The sequence below is a fragment of the Coregonus clupeaformis genome, unplaced genomic scaffold (assembly GCF_020615455.1).
Source record: "Coregonus clupeaformis isolate EN_2021a unplaced genomic scaffold, ASM2061545v1 scaf2288, whole genome shotgun sequence".
NCBI classification, from domain to species: Eukaryota; Metazoa; Chordata; class Actinopteri; order Salmoniformes; family Salmonidae; genus Coregonus; species Coregonus clupeaformis.
The window spans coordinates 61,177-70,245 of NW_025535742.1; the positions used below are offsets into that span (position 1 = coordinate 61,177).

At 47.0% G+C, this 9,069-nt stretch overlaps 1 long non-coding RNA gene across 1 annotated transcript; it reads right to left on the reverse strand.

The window, feature by feature from the left end:
• Positions 1 to 7,895: 7,895 nt before the first annotated feature.
• On the reverse strand, positions 7,896 to 8,856 carry LOC121563982. Its single transcript, XR_006660075.1, has 3 exons — positions 8,837 to 8,856; positions 8,647 to 8,735; positions 7,896 to 7,976 (listed from the first exon to the last, which is right to left on the reverse strand). It is a non-coding gene; the product is annotated as an uncharacterized LOC121563982 (long non-coding RNA).
• Positions 8,857 to 9,069: the final 213 nt, after the last annotated feature.

Below are 9,069 nucleotides of genomic sequence, written 5' to 3' on the forward strand. Positions count from 1 at the left end.
CCTACCGTGGGCCCAATTGTGCGCACGCCCATGAGTTTCCCGGTCGCGGCCGGCCTCAGAAGAGCCTGGATTCGAACCAGGATCTCTAGTGGCACAGATAGCACTGCGAGGCTTGGGCCTTAGACCACTCGCACACTCAGGAGGACTAACATCTCATCTCAACATTAAAGAAATTACAAAATAACAAAAGCAAGGTAAAATGAAAAGGACACAGAAACAGATCCAGATTCCTATTGCCTTTACTGAGTCGTCTTTGACCATATCCAGTTAATCACATATAGCGGTTGGTCTTTCAGTACATTTATGAAAAAATGTTTTTTTTGTGTGTTTTTTTATCATTTCCTTGACAGTCGGCCATTCGAGTACATTATGTAATTCTATGGAGAACATCTCATAACCACATTGCAGAACCTTTCTTGCTGCCTTATTTTGTGCTATTTGCAGTCTCTTTGGGTCGCCAACACCTGCATTACTGCAGACAACAGTAGTTCATTTGACAATGGATGAGAGCTTGTGAAATTTGTTTTAGAATTTTCTCTACCTATCCCATAGGTATAAACACTAGTAATGGCTCTACCTTTCCCCTCTGATATGCTTTGTTTGCCATATTACACCTAATGTATATGTACACCCTAACCAATCCTTTCAACATGTAAGTGCTTATGTCGATTTAGGATTCAACATTTAAACTGTGCAACACTCCCCAAATTTACGAAAAGTAAACATTTTGTGTTTATATGTTTTGTCGGTATGCCTTGACAAAAAAACAAACAGAGTAAACATGTATTTTTTTATTCTTTGTTTTTCATTGCATGCAAAAAATACAGTATCTATCTTTCTCTCTCTCTCTTACCCATTCTACTCATCCATCTTCAAGCTTTCATCCCTTCCCTGCTCTTCTATCACCCTCTCAGTTCCACCTCCAGCTGGCTCCCTCTTTCCTCTTCTCCAGTCTCTTCCTCTCTTCTTTCCTCCTCTTTTCTCTCTTCTTCTCCTCCTTTTTTGAATCTTTCGCTCCATCTCCAGGAGCTCAGCTTGAGCTTTCTCTCTCTTTTTTCAGCTCCTCAGACCACTTCTTCTCTTTCTTAATCCTTTCTTTCATCATGGCATTGTGTATCTTAATCAGCCCCTCTAACCTCTTTTTCTCTGCCTTTTCCTTCTCTTTTCTTTCCTTCTCTCTCTTTTTCTGTTCTAACTTGTCCCTCTTTTTCTCAGCCTTCATGGCTTTCTTTTTGCTCTTTCTCTCCCGCCTTCATCTCCTTTCTCTCTTCTCGTCATCTTTCAACTTCTTATTCAGTTTATTATTTTTCTCTTTTTCCTCTGTCTTTAAAAACGTGACTTTCTGCTTGAGGTTCATGGCCAGAAAGCCCACTCTTCCCAGGATGGTCTCTGCTCTCTCTGATGAAACCGTCCCATTGGAGCTCTTGGAATGGGCACGGTCCGCCTCACGCTTCAAACCCTCCCTCGGGCTCACCTCCTCCTTGACGCTCATCTCTTCACTCTCAATGTCAATGCCTGTCCAATAATCCTAACAGGAAGACATTGACTCTAGATGTAATATTGTTCCAATGTGGAACATTCAATACACATATGAGGGATCAACATACATTGATGGCCACATGGGGCACACAATTTGGAGGACAGTAATTGAGGTAACTTGTTTATTTGTATCCCAAATAAATTTTATAATAGCCATAGATGTTCTTCCTGGGTCCACACCAAACGTAATACAAATGTTAACCCTAGTAAGGGGTGATGTTTTATACTATGAGCATAGAGTAGCAGGGTTGGGGTCAATTCCATTTAAATTCCAGTCAATTCAGGAAGTACTTTAAAAATTCAAATTCTCTTCAATGCTTTGAATTGAAATGGAAAAGACCCCAACCCTGTAGAGTAGTAGTGTAAAATAGGACACCTACCTTTGCCTCTTCCAGGGTCCAGGGCCTGGGTTCTCATCCTCTGACCTGCATATGGATGCTCTCACTCTAACAGGCGTCTTAGTGGCCATGCAGAGCAGAGGGTTGGCGGCTCATCATTGCAGGTTGCCAGAGTTAAGTTATCATCTGGGACCAGCTGGTGAGCATGAGGGCAGCGATCCACCTCTTCACTAGTGCCCTTCCCTTTCTGCTCTGGCTGCTTGTGGTCCTTGTCATGGATGCATGCCAGGCTTGGAGGAAGTGCTAGGACAGGGCTTTTATCACTCATCAGTTCCTCTCTCTTGACAGTGGATGCAACTGCACTTGCCTCTGTGTTAACTGACCACTCTGTTGTGTCCTCAACTGTCTCCTCTGGCTGCTTGTGGTCATTGTCTAGAATGTGTGGCAACTTTGAAGGCAGCATTGGAGCCGGGCTTTATCACCCAACAGGTCCTCTCCCTGGACAATGGATGTGCCTGCAGTGATCGCTTGTGGCAACGGAGGACTCGGTGGCATCCTCTTTCGTCTCCTTGGTCAGTTTGTGGTCAGAGTCTCGGATACATGGCGAGCTTGGAGGCAGTGCTGCAGGGTCAGGAGGGCTTTGAGTCAGCTGCCATGTCCTCTTTGAGGTGAGTGGACACATCATTGTTTGTTTCACTGGTAACTGGACACTTGGTGGTTCCCTCTACTGCCTCCCCTGGCAGTTTGTAGTCAATGTCAAAGACAAGTGGCAGACTTGGAGGCAGCATTGGGACATGGCATTTAGCTGCTGATCTGTACACTCGAAAATCAACAGTAACTGTGCCTGCAGGGGTCTCTGTAGCAACTGAGACCTCATAGGTATCCTCTACTGTCTGCTCTGGTGGCATGAAGTCATCGTCAAAGACTGTTGGCAGGCATGGAGGCAGCACTGAAAGAAGACTTCTAGCTGCCCATCGATTCTCTCCCTTGACAGTGGCTTTGGTAGCAGTGGCCTCTGTGGCAACTGGGCACTCTGTGGCTGAAACAGCAGGCTGGGAGGTTTCGAACCGCTGAGCCAGGGGTGGGAGGGAGTAAGGATAGAATCTGTCCTCATCCTCGAAATTATATATTGCCACTGGAGCAACTGAGACCTCAGTGGTCCCCTCTACTGTCTGATGTGGCTGCATGGAGTCTTCATCAAAGAAGTGTGGCAGGTATCGATGCAGCATTGAGGAAAGATGTGTATCTGTCCATAGGTCCTCTCGTTTACCTGTAGATACATCTGCAGTGGCCTCTGTGGCAACTGGGCATTCATCAGACTGGCAGGTTTCAGGGACAAAGTATGAAAATACAATGAACCGCTGCGCATCCTGAGCGCGTATGGCCAATGGAGAGGGGGGATGTAACAAGGTTGGATCCATGGTTGGATCCTCTCCGCACAGGCTACACAAACGCCTCACACCGCGTGGCTGCTGCCTCTCTAACCTGGTGGTCCCTGCACGCACGACCCACGTGGAGTTCCAGGTCTCAGGCAGCCTCTGGAACTGCCGTTCTGCTGCCAACAAGGCAGACTTCATCCCAGCCTATGCTACCCTCCAGTCCCTCGACTTCTTGGCGCTGACGGAAACATGGATTACCACTGAAAACACTGCTACTCCTGCTGCTCTCTCCTCGTCTGACCATGTGTTCTCGCATACCCCGAGAGCATCTGGTCAGCGGGGTGGTGGCACAGGAATCCTCATCCCTCCCAAGTGGACATTCTCAATTTTTCCCCAGACCCATCTGTCTATCTCCTCATTTGAATTCCATGCTGTCACAGTCACTAGCCCATTTAAGCTTAATATCCTTGTCATCTATCGCCCTCCAGGTTCCCTTGGAGAGTTCATCAATGAGCTTGACGCCTTGATAAGTTCCTTTCTGAGGATGGCTCACCCCTTACAGTTCTGGGGGATTTCGACCTCCCTACGTCTACATTTGACTAATTTCTCTCTGCCTCCTTCTTTCCACTCCTCTCCTCTTTTTGACCTCACCTTCTCACCGTCCCCCCTACTCACAAGGCAGGCAATACGCTTGACCTCATCTTTACTATGCTGTTCTTCTACTAATCTCACTGTAACTCCCTCCAAGTCTCAAACCACTACTTTGTATCCTTTTCTCTCTCCCTCTCCTCCAACACTACTCACTCTGCCCCTACACAGATGGTAATGCGCCGTGCAACCTTCGCTCTCTCTCTCCCTTCTCTCTCCTCTTCCATCCTATCATCTCTTCCCTCTGCTCAAAACTTCTCCCTCCAATCTCCTGATTCTGCCTCCTCAACCCTCCTCTCCTCCCTTTCTGCATCCTTTGACTCTCTATGTCCCCTATCCTCCCGGCCGGCTCGGTCCTCCCCTCCAGCTCCGTGGCTTGATGACTCATTGCGAGCTCACAGAACAGAGCTCCGGGCAGCTGAGCGGAAATGGAAAAAAACTAGACTTCCTGCAGACCTGGCATCTTTTCACTCCCTCCTCTCTACATTTTCTTAATCTGTTTCTGCTGCTAAGGCCACTTTCTACCACTCTAAATTCCAAGCATCCGCCTCTAACCCTAGGAAGCTCTTTGCCACATTCTCCTCCCTGCTGAATCCCCCCCCCTCCTTCCTCTCTGTGGATGACTGCGTCAACCATTTTGAAAAGAAGGTTGACGACATCCGATCCTCGTTTGTTAAGTCAAATGACACTGCTGGTCCTGCTCACACTGCCCTACCCTATGCTTTGACTTCTTTCTCCCCTCTCTCTCCAGATAAAATCTTGCGACTTGTGACGGCAGGCCGCCCAACTACCTGCCCGCTTGACCTATCCCCTCTCTCTTCTCCAGACCATCTCCGGTGACCTTCTCCCTTACCTCACCTCGCTGATCAACTCATCCTTGACCGCTGGCTATGTCCCTTCCGTCTTCAAGAGAGAGCGAGAGTTGCACCCCTTCTCAAAAAAACCAACACTCGATCCCTCCAATGTCAACAACTACAGACCAGTATCCCTTCTTTCTTTTCTCTCCAAAACTATTGAGCGTGCCGTCTTTAGCCAACTCTCTTGCTATCTCTCTCAGAATGACCTTCTTGATCCAAACCAGTCAGGTTTCAAGACTGGTCATTCAACTGAGGCTGCTCTTCTCTGTGTCACAGAGGCTCTCCGCACTGCTAAAGCTAACTCTCTCTCCTCTGCTCTTGTTCTTCTAGACCTGTCTGCTGCCTTTGATACTGTGAACCATCAGATCCTCCTCTCCACCCTCTCCGAGCTGGGCATCTCCGGCGCGGCTCACTCTTGGATTGTGTCCTACCTGACCAGTCGCTACTACCAAGTGGCGTGGCGAGAAGCTGTCTCCGCACCACGTGCTCTCACCACTGGTGTCCCCCAGGGCTCAGTTCTAGGCCCTCTCCTATTCTCGCTATACACCAAGTCACTTGGCTCTGTCATATCCTCACATGGCCTCTCCTATCATTGCTACGCTGACGACACACAACTAATCTTCTCCTTTCCCCCTTCTGATAACCAGGTGGCGAATCGCATCTTTGCATGTCTGGCAGACATATCAGTATGGATGACGGATCCACCTCAAGCTGAACCTTGGCAAGACGGAGCTGCCCTTCCTCCCGGGAAGGGGACTGCCCGTTCCATGATCTCGCCATCACGGTTGACAACTCCGTTGTGTCCTCCTCCCAGAGTGCGAAGAGCCTTGGCGTGACCTAGACAATACCCTGTCGTTTCTCCGCTAACATCAAGGCGGTGACCCGATCCTGCAGGTTCATGCTCTACAACATTCGAGAGTACGACCCTGCCTTACACAGGAAGCGGCACAGGTCCTAATCCAGGCACTTGTCATCTCCCGTCTGGATTACTGCAACTCGCTGTTGGCTGGGCTCCCTGCCTGTGCCATTAAACCCCTACAACTCATCCAGAATGCCGCAGCCCGTCTGGTGTTCAACCTTCCCAAGTTCTCTCACGTCACCCCGTTCCTCCGCACACTCCACTGGCTTCCAGTTGAAGCTTGCATCTGTTACAAGACCATGGTGCTTGCCTATGGAGCTGTGAGGGGAACGGCACCTCCGTACCTTCAAACTCTGATCAGTCCCTACACCCAAACGAGGGCATTGCGTTCATCCACCTCTGGCCTGCTGGCTCCCCTTCCTCTGCGGAAGCATAGTTCCCGCTCAGCCCAGTCAAAACTGTTCGCTGCTCTGGCACCCCAATGGTGGAACAAGCTCCCTCACGACGCCAGGACAGCGGAGTCACTCACCACCTTCCGGAGACATTTGAAACCCCACCTCTTTAAGGAATACCTGGGATAGGATAAAGTAATTCTACCTCCCCCCCCTTTACTCCAACCCCCAAGAAAAAAATAGTGGGGTTAACCCACTGGCTATAAGGTCAATGCACCTATTTGTAAGTCGCTCTGGATAAGAGCGTTTGCTAAATGACGTAAATGTAACATTTAAATGGAATAGGCCTCTGATTGGTAAAAGCCAGTGGTGGTAGGGAGTCAATACAGGGAGCCATTAACTCAGTGAGAGGACAGTTGCTCACATCTCTCACATTCTGCGTGAGAAAAGAAACAGACATGATGAAAGTGATCACATTCAGTACATACATACATACTGTATGAGTCAGCACTATTTACTTATACATCAACAACATAACAATAATCTACATCCTAATCAATATCATAACATTTATAATCAATAACATCATGAGAGATAAACAACAGCAACAAAACAATCCCCAACAACAAACTAAAATGACCCCTTTATTCAGATGTTTCAAAATACAAAGAATGAACAGATGATTATAATAATACATGGACTAATAATGGAAACACTTCAAGATAAAGAATCTAAGAGAAACACTAAATAAGATAAAGACATAAAGACAAAAGCTAAAAGCAGCAATACATTCTGGAACACAAAACAGACCTAATTGAGCTACTCTCTAAAAATAATCAAACCCCCATGTTACCCAAAACCCCATGTTACCCAAAACCCCATGTTACCAAAACCCCATGTTACCAAAACCCCATGTTACCAAAACCCCATGTTACCCAAAACCCCATGTTACCCAAAACCCCATGTTACCCAAAACCCCGTTACCCAAAACCCATGTTACCCAAAACCCCATGTTACCAAAACCCCATGTTACCGAAACCCCATGTTACCCAAAACCCCATGTTACCGAAACTCCATGTTACCGAAACCCCATGTTACCAAAACCCATGTTACCAAAACCCATGTTACCCAAACCCCATGTTACCCAAAACACCATGTTACCAAAACCCCATGTTACCAAAACCCCATGTTACCCAAAACCCCATGTTACCCAAAACCCCATGTTACCGAAACCCCATGATAACAAAACCCCATGTTACCATAACCCCACGTTACCAAAACCCCCATGTTACCGAAACCCCATGTTACCCAAAACCCCATGTTAACATAACCCCATGTTACCAAAACCCCATGTTACCAAAACCCCATGTTACCCAAAACCCACGGTACCCAAACCCCATGTTGCCAAAAACCCATGTTACCAAAACCCCATGTTACCCAAAACCCCATGTTACCAAAACCCCATGTTACCCAAACCCCATGTTACCCAAAACTCCATGTTACCCAAAACCCCATGTTACCCGAAACCCCATGTTACCAAAACCCCATGTTACCAAAACTCCATGTTACCCAAAACCCCACGGTACCCAAAACCCCATGTTACCATGGTGGTACAAAAAAAACAAAAATTAATAATGGTGGTTACAATCACTCCTTTTATATTTCTTCCAAGGTTCTAGAAAGATAAACTAATTCTGAACATGTTATTAAAATTAGAACCACTTAAGGTTTGTCCCCACATTTTAAACACCAGTCCACTGCTGACCATAGATTTAAAACACAAAACTGACCTAAGATCAGCATGTAGGGTCAGCATCATTCTCTCCTACTCAGTCCCCTGGGCTGCTCTCTCCTCTGCCGGTCCAGCTTCAGCTCTGGAGCTCAGAGACCATCTCCATGGCATTGGCATCAACATAAAGATCCATGCTGCTCACCCTGTTCACTCTCTTCTGCCTCCTGGTGGTCTAGGGAGACACAGCACCAAGAGTGAGTGAGTGAGTCAGTCATGTACTAATAATGGAAACACTTCAAGACGAAGAATCTAAGAGAAACACTAAATAAGATGAAGACATAACGACAAAAGCAATACATTCTGGAACACAAAACAGACGTAATTGAGCTACTCTCTTAAAATAATTAAAACCCCATGTTACCAAAACCCCATGTTACCATGGTTGCAAAAAAACAAACTAAAAGGAATCATGGTGGTTGCTGTCACTCTTTTTAGATGTCTTCCAAGGTTCTAGAAAGATAAACTCATTCTGAACTTTTCAGCTATTATTAAAATCCCGGTCTCTCGTTCTCTCTGTGTGTGTGTGTGTGTGTCTGTCTCTCGTTCTCTCTTTGTGTGTGTGTGTGTGTGTGTCTGTCTCTCGTTCTCTGTGTGTGTGTGTGTGTGTCTGTCTCTCGTTCTCTGTGTGTGTGTGTGTGTCTGTCTCTCGTTCTCTGTGTGTGCTCACGCGTCTCTCGTTCTCAGTACAGAAGAACAAACCCAAGATAGTGCAACACAAGTCAAAGATACACATCTGGTTAATCACACACCTTAAACACAGATATAGACCAATGTAGAATCTGAACCCTGCTCAAAGACACAAACATTTAAATGACTTGTAACGTCTGAGTAACTGTCTTTACCTTGTAGTACAGGTAGAAGGTGGTGATGGCTGTCAGTAGGATCAGCAGCACTACAACGTGTCTGATGATGAAGGCTGGCAGAGGAGAGGCTGCAAACAGAAACACCTTTGATGGGGACTGGTCATCATCACATAGATCTGTGGGAAATCTGTCAATGACAAAGTTATAAGTCAGGTTCATGTTCAGTTACCTGTGACGGTGAGGGTGAGGGAGCTCGCTCTCAGAGGAGAAGTTATGAGAGAAAACATAATTGTCATAAACACAGCTGTAGTTCCCTTGGTGGGAGTCATCTGCAGCAGGGAAGAGGAAGGCAGCAGAGTGATTGACAGCTGGCTGGGTCTGGGTTCTGTTGGAGCCGGTGAACGTGAGGAGGAAGGAGCCCCCTCCTGGGTACTGTGGCTGGAGTGGAGCAGGAGATGGTGA